Consider the following 12,889-nt stretch of genomic DNA (forward strand, 5'->3'; position numbering starts at 1 on the left):
GGCTACAAGCATAAACAGCACAGAGCTTCAGCAGACATGGGAATGTGGCTTCATAATCACTGCTTAAAAAAGATGCCCAGTTGTTAGAGTTGAAATCTGCCAGCTAAACGTCGCTGTTTGCTCCTAACAGATTCTCTTTAACTTGTTTACACGTTATGTTCTCTTTTTATCTGCCTTCTGCCCTCCTTAATAGGCTAAGCAGGTAGCAGGTACTATTAGGCTAATTCTACAGTAATAAAAGACAGACTCCAAGTTCAAGCCCTTAAGCTGAGACATATAAAGTAAAGATCACCTCTTATGTGCCTATAACCAGCTAAAAGTGTCCTTGTTTAAAATAGAACTCATATAAAATTCCATATAGCACTGAGCTAACCTCACTTGCTTGATGTAACATAGCTAGCTACCATAGTGGCAACAGAAGGAGCATTATCGTAGTGCACTGCTATTTCTACATTGCTATGTAAGAACATCGCTTTATAGTTTTTTTGTGTGTAAACACTTCTACTCTGTGTGCTCTAGATACAAGGTTTTGTTCTGACAACAGTGATATGTAGTTTATCATACTACATAGGCTTGTTGATGTATCAGCTACCATAGCAACAGACACAATGCAACAGGCTACCAGTTCACTCACAAGTTTTGTGTCGCAATTGCAAAGGACGGACCTTTCTGGTGACATCACCACACAACCTTGTTAGGACTGCTCCATTTCTGTGACCGACAGGGAGTCTTCATAGGATAGGCCTATCAAGAACCCGTGCTACCTTGGCTGCAGCCTAGGCTTTGGAACGCATCTAATGTCTATTTATGCTTCATTGGAAGCCACTACAAGCATCATGGGGGGCAGGAAGAAGCTGGCTAGGTGGGTATATGTAACTGAGTTGGTTCTGGAGCCATCAAAGAAACAGTAAATTCAAAATGAGCTGTTTTTGTATGGAGTGGGTAGGGAATGGTAAGTTTTAAAACTTTCAAACTCTTTTATTTCAAAGAGGCGAGGGAAGTATATTTTCCGTGACATGGGCCCTGCAACTGCAATTGATTAGCGGCCCTGTTGTTTCACATATCCACATCTCTATTAAAACTGAATGAAGGCATCTGAAGACGAGCTTAGGCTACTCCCAGAATCCTGGTTATAGACTTAAGACGATTATAGCAATCATAGTAGCCTGTAATTTACCAATTACACAGCAACTGAGTTGATGTGCTGAGCTGAAGTTTCAGCAGTAAGAGAGGGTTCAGCTGCAGAGTCAGCGGTGTCAGTGGGTTTAACTCTAATCTGTGTGGCTACTTGTAATATTTCACATTTATTTGCCTAGCTTACTTTCAAGCTTTCAGAATTGTTTACTTATTTAGAAACCTATGCTATAATGCTCAAGACAGAGAGTATCTATATAGTGTAATGTTTGCTTACACATAGTCCCAGGTAGCTCTATTAGATTCTAACTGATTAGATAAGAACATAAGAACGCAGATGCAATGGGTGTGGCCTTTTGGCCTCAATACATTCTACATTCGGCTGCTTTTGGTCTAACAGTGGTGGAACTTTATTACATGAAAGTTTAAGAGGTTTTACATTAATTAACACCACACATTACAGAGATGTGGATGGTAGGAGAGGCAAAGAGGAACCCAGACATCACGTTTTCAGAACTGCACAGGGCTGAGTTTCCCAAAAGCATTTTAGCGTGAAGATCATCCTAACTGGTAGAGAGTTTGTGTAATGTGATGCTCACTCTACCATTTAAGAATTATCTTTGTGTTAAGAAGAATCTTGCTTCAAATTGTCAGACGCCACCTCCATCACCACAGGCTTTTTGGAAGAGTCCAATGAAACAAGCCTTTCCTAAGAGCCAAGCCATAAAATGCAGTGTCTGAACATTGCACCATTTCACTGGTACTTCAAATGGAATCATGTGATATGGTCAGATGGAACTTGCACATTTTGGTCATGGACACATATTTCACATTTGGTAAAAAAAAAAACTGCATATAACTGCATATAACGCAAAAGCACCTGATATTCACTGTCAAATATGGTGGTGGATCAGCAATGTTTTTGGGCTGTTTTGCTGCGAGTGGTTCAGGGTGTTCTTGTGAAAATCAATGGCACAATGTATCCATCCACCCATCCATCCATTTTCTAAGCCGCTTCTCCGTCAGGGTCATGGGTGGGTGCTGGAGCCTATCCCAGCAGTCTTCGGGCGGAAGGCAGGATACACCCTGGACAGGTCTGGCACAATGTATTCCACTAAAAACTGGTAGATTTAGCATATAATCTGTCTGCCAGAAGAATTTTTGCCAGAAGGCTGAAACTTGGTTGTGGTTGGACCTTACAGCACGATAATGACCACAAGCACAAAAAAAATCCACACAGAAAAAAAAAGTTTTGCAATGACCCTCTCAGTCTCCAGATTCTACGTGAATTGAAAAACTGGTGTGCTGTAGAAAGGGCAGTTCACAAGGAAAGACTTAAGGAAATCAAGGATCTGGAAATGTTCTGCATGGAGGAGTGGTTCAAGATCCATCAAGTGTCCACCAACCTAGTCAAGCAATACAGAAAGCAGCTCAGTGTCATTATTCTGGCCAGAGAATGTGTCAGGATTGACACAGCGTAAAACTTTAAATACACAACTTACTCATTTGTTTAAGTACAAAATATCACATTGTATTGGTGGCCTATTGATTAAACTTCAGCCAAACCAACAAACTTCCTTTACTGTATTATAGTATAACACTTGCTGCATCATAATGCTTATTTGCACTACTGTACAAAGAATTTTTTTACAAATGTTCATATTACTCAATGTAATATTCTATATAATATTGTTACATTATATTTGATAGCACATGCCTACTTGACTCCAGCTTCCCCTGCGACCCGGAAGGATAAGCAACTTAGAAAATAGGACATACTTGGCAAAATAAAGTGATTCTAATAATCACTTATAAGGGTGCCAACAATTCTGGAGTTGGCTGTATATCCAAAATGAAAAGTTACAGATGGATATGCAGCATGCTGAAATGAAACTCTTTAAATAGACCAAGGAGCAGAAGCATCTCACTGACACTTTACTTTCAGTTGGGCTTTTAGTCAAAACCAAACACTCAATGAACTCTCAGTAACATGTCAGAAACATGTGGAAAAAAGGAGTTAGCATTCGGGTTTGGGTTGGGGTTGTGGTTAGGGTTAGAATTAGGGTCAGAGTTAGGGTTAGGATTATGTTTTGGGTTGAGGTTAAGGTGAGAGTAAGGATTAGGGCCAGGTTTAGGTTTAGGTTTTGGGTTGAGGTTAAGGTGAGAGTTAGGATTAGGGCCAGGTTTAGGTTTTGGGTTGAGGTTAAGGTGAGAGTTAGCATTAGGGCGAGGGTTAGGATTAGGTTTTGGGTTGAGGTTAAGGTGAGAGTAAGGATTAGGGCCAGGTTTAGGTTTTGGGTTGAGGTTAAAGTGAGAGTAAGGATTAGGGCGAGGGTTAGGATTAGGTTTTGGGTTGAGGTTAAGGTGAGAGTAAGGATTAGGGCGAGGGGTAGGATTAGGTTTTGGGTTGAGGTTAAGGTAAGAGTAAGGATTAGGGCCAGGTTTATGTTTAGATTTTGGGTTGAGGTTAAGGTGAGAGTAAGGATTAGGGCCAGGGTTAGGATTAGGTTTTGGGTTGAGGTTTAGGTGAGAATTAGGATTAGGGCCAGGGTTAGGTTTAGGTTTTGGGTTGATGTTAAGGTAAGAGTAAGGATTAGGGCGAGGGTTATGATTAGGTTTTGGGTTGAGGTTAAGGTAAGAGTAAGGATTAGGGCCAGGGTTAGGATTAGGTTTTGGGTTGAGGTTAAGGTGAGAGTAAGGATTAGGGCGAGGGTTAGAATTAGGTTTTGGGTTGAGGTTAAGGTGAGAGTAAGGATTAGGGCCAGGGTTAGGATTAGGTTTTGGGTTGAGGTTTAGGTGAGAGTTAGGATTAGGGCCAGGGTTAGGTTTAGGTTTTGGGTTGATGTTAAAGTGAGAGTAAGGATTAGGGCCAGGGTTAGGATTAGGTTTTGGGTTGAGGTTAAGGTGAGAGTAAGGATTAGGGCCAGGGTTAGGTTTAGGTTTTGGGTTGATGTTAAAGTGAGAGTAAGGATTAGGGCCAGGGTTAGGATTAGGTTTTGGGTTGAGGTTTAGGTGAGAGTTAGGATTAGGGCCAGGGTTAGGTTTAGGTTTTGGGTTGATGTTAAAGTGAGAGTAAGGATTAGGGCCAGGGTTAGGATTAGGTTTTGGGTTGAGGTTAAGGTGAGAGTAAGGATTAGGGCCAGGGTTAGGATTAGGTTTTGGGTTGATGTTAAGGTAAGAGTAAGGATTAGGGCGAGGGTTAGGATTAGGTTTTGGGTTGAGGTTAAGGTAAGAGTAAGGATTAGGGCCAGGGTTAGGATTAGGTTTTGGGTTGAGGTTAAGGTGAGAGTAAGGATTAGGGCCAGGGTTAGGTTTAGGTTTTGGGTTGATGTTAAAGTGAGAGTAAGGATTAGGGCCAGGGTTAGGTTTAGGTTTTGGGTTGAGGTTTAGGTGAGAGTTAGGATTAGGGCCAGGATTAGGTTTAGGTTTTGGGTTGATGTTAAGGTGAGAGTAAGGATTAGGGCCAGGGTTAGGATTAGGTTTTGGGTTGAGGTTAAGGTGAGAGTAAGGATTAGGGCCAGGGTTAGGTTTAGGTTTTGGGTTGATGTTAAAGTGAGAGTAAGGATTAGGGCCAGGGTTAGGTTTAGGTTTTGGGTTGATGTTAAAGTGAGAGTAAGGATTAGGGCCAGGGTTAGGATTAGGTTTTGGGTTGAGGTTAAGGTGAGAGTAAGGATTAGGGCCAGGGTTAGGATTAGGTTTTGGGTTGAGGTTAAGGTGAGATTTAGGATTAGGGCCAGGGTTAGATTTAGGTTTTGGGTTGATGTTAAGGTAAGAGTAAGGATTAGGGCGAGGGTTATGATTAGGTTTTGGGTTGAGGTTAAGGTAAGAGTAAGGATTAGGGCCAGGGTTAGGATTAGGTTTGGGTTGAGGTTAAGGTGAGAGTAAGGATTAGGGCGAGGGTTAGAATTAGGTTTTGGGTTGAGGTTAAGGTGAGAGTAAGGATTAGGGCCAGGGTTAGGATTAGGTTTTGGGTTGAGGTTTAGGTGAGAGTTAGGATTAGGGCCAGGGTTAGGTTTAGGTTTTGGGTTGATGTTAAAGTGAGAGTAAGGATTAGGGCCAGGGTTAGGATTAGGTTTTGGGTTGAGGTTAAGGTGAGAGTAAGGATTAGGGCCAGGGTTAGGTTTAGGTTTTGGGTTGATGTTAAAGTGAGAGTAAGGATTAGGGCCAGGGTTAGGATTAGGTTTTGGGTTGAGGTTTAGGTGAGAGTTAGGATTAGGGCCAGGGTTAGGTTTAGGTTTTGGGTTGATGTTAAGGTAAGAGTAAGGATTAGGGCGAGGGTTATGATTAGGTTTTGGGTTGAGGTTAAGGTAAGAGTAAGGATTAGGGCCAGGGTTAGGATTAGGTTTGGGTTGAGGTTAAGGTGAGAGTAAGGATTAGGGCGAGGGTTAGGATTACGTTTTGGGTTGAGGTTAAGGTAAGAGTAAGGATTAGGGCCAGGGTTAGGTTTAGGTTTTGGGTTGATGTTAAAGTGAGAGTAAGGATTAGGGCCAGGGTTAGGATTAGGTTTTGGGTTGAGGTTAAGGTGAGAGTAAGGATTAGGGCCAGGGTTAGGTTTAGGTTTTGGGTTGATGTTAAAGTGAGAGTAAGGATTAGGGCCAGGGTTAGGATTAGGTTTTGGGTTGAGGTTTAGGTGAGAGTTAGGATTAGGGCCAGGGTTAGGTTTAGGTTTTGGGTTGATGTTAAAGTGAGAGTAAGGATTAGGGCCAGGGTTAGGATTAGGTTTTGGGTTGAGGTTAAGGTGAGAGTAAGGATTAGGGCCAGGGTTAGGATTAGGTTTTGGGTTGATGTTAAGGTAAGAGTAAGGATTAGGGCGAGGGTTAGGATTACGTTTTGGGTTGAGGTTAAGGTAAGAGTAAGGATTAGGGCCAGGGTTAGGATTAGGTTTTGGGTTGAGGTTAAGGTGAGAGTAAGGATTAGGGCGAGGGTTAGGTTTAGGTTTTGGGTTGATGTTAAAGTGAGAGTAAGGATTAGGGCCAGGGTTAGGTTTAGGTTTTGGGTTGAGGTTTAGGTGAGAGTTAGGATTAGGGCCAGGGTTAGGTTTAGGTTTTGGGTTGATGTTAAGGTGAGAGTAAGGATTAGGGCCAGGGTTAGGATTAGGTTTTGGGTTGAGGTTAAGGTGAGAGTAAGGATTAGGGCCAGGGTTAGGATTAGGTTTTGGGTTGATGTTAAGGTAAGAGTAAGGATTAGGGCGAGGGTTAGGATTACGTTTTGGGTTGAGGTTAAGGTAAGAGTAAGGATTAGGGCCAGGGTTAGGATTAGGTTTTGGGTTGAGGTTAAGGTGAGAGTAAGGATTAGGGCGAGGGTTAGGTTTAGGTTTTGGGTTGATGTTAAAGTGAGAGTAAGGATTAGGGCCAGGGTTAGGTTTAGGTTTTGGGTTGAGGTTTAGGTGAGAGTTAGGATTAGGGCCAGGGTTAGGTTTAGGTTTTGGGTTGATGTTAAGGTGAGAGTAAGGATTAGGGCCAGGGTTAGGATTAGGTTTTGGGTTGAGGTTAAGGTGAGAGTAAGGATTAGGGCCAGGGTTAGGTTTAGGTTTTGGGTTGATGTTAAAGTGAGAGTAAGGATTAGGGCCAGGGTTAGGTTTAGGTTTTGGGTTGATGTTAAAGTGAGAGTAAGGATTAGGGCCAGGGTTAGGATTAGGTTTTGGGTTGAGGTTAAGGTGAGAGTAAGGATTAGGGCCAGGGTTAGGATTAGGTTTTGGGTTGAGGTTAAGGTGAGATTTAGGATTAGGGCCAGGGTTAGATTTAGGTTTTGGGTAATAGAAGTAATATATTAACAACACATCTATTTAATGTAAGTCATGTATCAACAGATCATATACTAGATATTTACCTCAATGTATTCAGATGCTGCACTACTGCTACTTCATTGATATGCTGTTGATGTGTAACTAATAAACTGTTGAGTTTATTAGTCATCTACAAAGGACCATTCCAGATAAAGTGTTCTGTTATCTGTTATTCCACATATTGCTCCATTCATCACAAAGTATCTGGTGTTTTCCAATTGTGTAACAAAATAAAAACTGAAAAAAAGAAATGATCGTGGAAATGATGAAGGTTTTAATGTGACGATGCCAGAGAGCTGCACCAGATTTTGAAGATTTAAAGTGAATCTGCAGGGACTGGAGAGAGAGCATGACATTAATCATCCCTTCATTTACTCAACTTCAATAAATTCTGCGCTATGGCAGGAGAAAGGAAAGACGGGAGCTTTCAAAAATCTCCATATCAAAGGTGCGGTTGGCAGATTTTTGACACCCAAATAAAAGTTGGGAACAAATCTTCTTATGTAACCTCAGAAAGTACAAAATGAAAAAAAAATGTTCACCTCCTTCCAACATTGCAAGAGTCTGTGCAAGACGGTACAGATACTCTCATCTCCCTTCAGCAAATCTAATTTAGATAACTAAAATCTGACCTCCCTCAAACATCTCCCTAGAACTGGATCTTCCTCTATCTCTTTCTTTCTCTCACACTCTCTACTTATTTGTATATGTATAGAGAGAGTGATATACGGGGCCAAATGTATGTGGACACCCCTCCTCATTATTGAGTTTAGGTGTTTAAGACACACCTATTGTTAACAGGTGTATTAAATCAAGCACATAAGCTTGCAATCTCCACATGACAAACACTGGCAGTGGAATGGATTATACTGAAGAGCTCAGTGGCTTTAAACGTGGCACTGTCATAGGATGACACCTTTGCCACAAGCCAGTTTGTGCAATTTCTGCCCTGCTAGATCTGCCCCAGTCAACTATAAGTGCTATTATTGTGAAATGAAAATGTTTATAAGCAACAACAGCTCAGACACAGGGGTTTATTGACAGAGCAGAACTGCAGAGTGCTGAAGTGTGTAGTGTACAAAAATTGCCTTGCTGTAGTGTCACTCAGTGCAGAGTATCAAACAAAATCAGCACAATAACTGCACATCAGGATTATCAGAAAAAGGGGTTTCTTGACCCAGCAGCTGTACACAAGATTAAGATGATTATGTACAATGTCAAATTGGCTGGAGTGGTGTAAGAACTGCAGCCACTGGACTCTGGAGCAGTGGAAACAAGTTCTCTGGAGTGATGAATCTACTATGTGGCACATGCATCTGGGCTACCTAGAAAGCTACCTACTGGAATGCACAGTGCCAACAGTAAAGTTTGGTGGAGAAGGTGTAATGGTCTGGGGCTGTTTTTAAGTTTGCTTTTCCAGTGAACTTCTAGAGGGTTCTTTAGTTCCAGTAAAGGGAAACATTTCAGGCAATTTGATGCCTCCCAGGCCCTTTTCTGTTCCAGCATGACTGTGTCTCTGTGCGAAATCTGAGGTTTGATGAGTTTGGCATGAAGGAACTCCAGTGGCCTGCATGGAGCCCTGACCTCAACACCACTGAACATCAAATTCCCAAACCGCGTCTTGAAATGTCCAAAATGATGTGTTTTTTCCACGTGTTAAAGGTATTTTAGCTTTGAGTTTAATTTTGAAATAAAAACTTCATTTGGTAAGGGTCAGTGGCATTTTTTTCAATTGGTAGTGACAAAATGGAGTCATTTATTTTAGTAAAGTATCTATAATAATAAGTAAGGTTAAGGGTCATTCACACCAAAATAGTTTTAGTCTAAATTTGAGGTTTTACAGTCTGAAATGTGTTTTATAATTCTGACTTTGAAACAGTTCAGTAGAATGATCCATGAATCTCTCTCTCTCTTTTAGACAGTGTCTTCTTCCTGACCTATAAGTGTGCTCCATTTGTCAGAGATCGGTTACAGAAGGGTGAGGCAGGCTTTCCCACAGATAACAGCAGAGGGGTTACCAGATCCTCCTTCCTGACTTTCTGTTGCTTCCCTTGAAATCATTGCCCAGCAGGACTCCGCCTTGACCAGAGCTTCTAGTCATCCAGGCAAAGTATTGGTGAATCACAGAGGGAGGGAGCATGCACTCCACTGCTCGTTTTACCATGCATGTTTTGGGTTGAAACCTGACCTATGTGTGAAATAATGCACCGTCCTGAGAGTCAAATTAGTGAAAGAAACGGGCATCATCAGTGATCTATCTGTGAGGCTGCGTGAGTCATCAGATGTAAGAGAAATCCACCCCACTTTCCAGCTTTGGCTGATTCATTTATTGCTTATGGCACCACAGGGTCAATAGAGAAGAGGTCAGCCTACATAAAACGTTTTGTGTGCGAGTATAATCGGTTTCACTGATTCGGTACATGAACACACAGCTGTTCATGCCAATCCATTTCTCTTCAACAGTTTAAAGGAATAGTTTGGCAGAAAATCTTACACCTTACATAGACACTTTAAAAAGATGTTTTTTTCAAGGGTTCTTTAGTAAAAAAAAAGGATCGTGAACACTCAAAGAACCCTTTGCAGGCTTAAACTATTCTTTGCATGGTGAAATGGTTCTTGATTGATGGAGAATGTGTTGAATATGTTTCTATATGTATTCTATATATATATTCTATTTAGGGTGACTTTTTACTTTCGCTCCACTACATTTCAAAGTCAAATATCTCACTTTTTACTCCATTACATTTTGCGAAATCTGTCATTCCTTTTGGTTTCTATGTGTATAAAAATCTAACATGTCAAAACGAAAGAAGCGCGAAGCAAGAGCACCAATCAGGGCACAGCGGTCATTTTGTTTTGAGCTTGTTTTGACCTGTTGGTCATACCGACCCAGTGCAGCACACGGTTCAACGTCAGCGCAGCAGCGTAAAATTTTGTCAGTGTCTGTTCAACATAAACGATGAACTAACCTAACTCTGTGTAAATAGAGCACAATATAGTCCACAGACATGACAGTCGTGACAGACATGTGTTTTTTCTCTGAATTTATACAAACACCATTTCATTTTATAGTAAATTAGCTTACAACCTGTGTTTAAAGGAAATTTTATTAAACAAACTTGTAACTCAGTTGAAGTAAGTTGATTAATCTTTTAGTACTTTTATTTTTGATACTTAACTGCATTTGAAGGTAAATACTTCAGTACTTTTACTCAAGTGGAGGTCTAAAGGGAGGAACTTCTACTTTTACTTTAGTCATATTTTACCCTGGGTGTCTCGACCCTAATTCAAGTTCATGATTTCTGTACTTCGTCCACCACTGAAACCCATCGCTGTAAGCTGTTCTGTAAAGTTGGCTCGTCATTGTCACACACAGACGAAAGCATCACTCTTTTTTTTTATTTATAAAGCATTGTTTAAACAGCTTCCATCGTTTAATCTTTCCATACAGTTTGAACAAATGAAATATGTCTCAGAAGTAATGACTGGCTGGTGTTGAATGTACCATTCTCATCTACAGAATCTGGTAAAAAAGCATTGTCATGCAGCGCTCTGTCACTGACATCTGTCATAGTGTGCAACTGCTAAAACTAATGTAATGTATTTTATGTTTTACAGGGCCCCACTGTAAATTAAACCAAGGTCTCAGTGGGGTAATCTGCCCAGGTAATAATAATGTGACAGTGGTCACCAGCCCTCCTGGAGATGTACTTTCCTGTGGAGTTTAGTTCCAACCTTAATCTAACATGCTGCCACCCCCATGCTGCATCTTATCCCACTGATCAAGGGCTTCTGACGAAGTTAATGAGCTGGAGCAGGCAGACTGTACATTGTACATTGTATAGCTAAAAATAATATCATAATCTTGAAGCCTGACACTTTTTTCATTTTTCCTGCTTAAGAGAAAAGAGGGCAGTCACTTTGTGAATGAGTTCTGCTCTGTGGTACGCGAGTGCACAGCTGTTTGTTCCAGTCATTTCCCTGCTCAGTTCAACAGTTCAAAGTGATGACTGGATAACACCTCCGTGCCCCATCATAACCCGCCCTACGCCCTGAAAGCATTGAAGAGAGAAATGTAATTTACTTATCATCAGCTTGTATCTTGTGTATGTTGTGAAGTGACCCACAAAACAAACACGTCAGCATAGATCAATTCCCACCAGCGATCCAGTAGCCGAAAGCTTCCATTTATCAGCACACAGTCACTTAATATACAAAACAACAATAGACTAGTCAATCTTTTGTTTGACTGTATCGTTGTCCCTGTCTATAGGGTGTCATTGACCTCAATAGCTTCATATTGCGTGACTTTATGTGTCCCAGGCCATACGTTGTGTAACTAGTCATTTGAAAAGTGCACACTGAGACGTTATGCAACTGGGGTTGTTCGTATGAACAACACATCCAACCCTTTTATCGCCTACAAGCTCTCCTCCACTTGTTTAGAGACGCCAAGGGCGTAAAGCAAACAGCAGCAGATGCTTGGGCCTCCCTTTAAGTGATTCATCGCTTTTTAAAAGGATTTTCCAGGACGTTCCATTACGGCTCATCACTCTACATTTTAAGTGTCACCAATATAAGACACAAACATGGCTTGATTTTGATCAATGATGGTTATTTTTATAACAGGGTCGCCCCCTCAGACCCACGCTTAGCAGTACACGCGTCATCTGTTTTCTGTTGTAAATGAGTCGCTTCGGTTTTGACTTCCTAAGTACGAAGGCTTAGTTTCTTCCCTCACAGTAAACCACAATAATGTGCCGTAATGTATTCCTTCACAATCGAGGCTTATATTGCACAGACGTCACTACGCTGCTAAGCGTGTCCAGCGGCTGACCTCCAGACCCCTTATGCCAGCAGGCATTAGACTTTCATTAATGTAAATAGGCAACAGCAGGCGGACACAGTAAAAAATTAACAAAGAGTCAAAGAATTCCCTCATCCCTACAAGGCAGACATGAGGCAGTTTCCATATAAAAACTAGAGGCCCTAAAAACCAGCGAGGCCAGTCAAGTCGTGTAAAAGTCTTTCGAGTGAGGCCCTCAGAGTCTCGCTCCAACCCATGAGCTCATCCGCTCGAAGCCTGTCGCATTCTTCCCTGTGAGCGTAAACCAACACAGCCTCAATGATTGGTCATCAGGTGTGAGACAAAGCGGGAGCATGCTTCTGGATGTGTTAAGTGGCTCCGGATGGGCCTTTCATCACCGAGGCTCCTGCAGAAAGAGATTAAGGCTGAGCTAAATAGCGTCAGAGAGCGAAGCCTTGGAATGAGAGAACGAGAGATAAATGGAAGAATCTGTTTAATGGAGACTTGCTTTCTTTATACAGCTACCAAGTGGCATTCTGGGGCGTACTGGAAGTGAACTAAGATTGGGGGGGTGGACAAAATGGAAGGTGTTTTATGGAACCATGCCACGATGGGCTATTCCTTTGTTGCTGGTGAAAAGTGGAAACACATAAATGAGTAATGGAAGTGGTCGGCCATATAGTCTGTGTAAGCTCTAAGTTGCTCAACGAGTGGCTAATTGTGGCTTAAACTGAGCTAGAGGCTGTATGCAGTTTCAGCTTGTTGACATCGTGCCAGCTCGTGGGCTGTATTTCTTGAATTCATTGGGAATTGTGAAACAGGTGGTGTTTTTTAAGGAACGAGGGTATCCTCGTTATCCTAGACATACAGCCATCAGGCATAACATTATGAGCACCTTGTTTCTATTGTACATTTTATCAGTTCTACTTAATATAGAATGATCCACCAGCCAAATAGTACCTCCTTTGGGAGGGTCCATGGGGGTCCTGACCACTGAAGAACAGGGTAAAAGGGGGATAAAGTGCAGAAAAAGAGATGGACTACAGTCTGTAGTTGTAGAACTACAAAGTGTGTGTGTGTATATATATATACAGAGAGAGAGAGAGAGATAGAGCGCGAGAGAAGAAACAAGGAGGTGCTGGTTTGGAAAAGACAAAAAAAAT

This window comes from Pygocentrus nattereri, chromosome 1 (assembly GCF_015220715.1).
Source record: "Pygocentrus nattereri isolate fPygNat1 chromosome 1, fPygNat1.pri, whole genome shotgun sequence".
Lineage (NCBI taxonomy): Eukaryota > Metazoa > Chordata > Actinopteri > Characiformes > Serrasalmidae > Pygocentrus > Pygocentrus nattereri.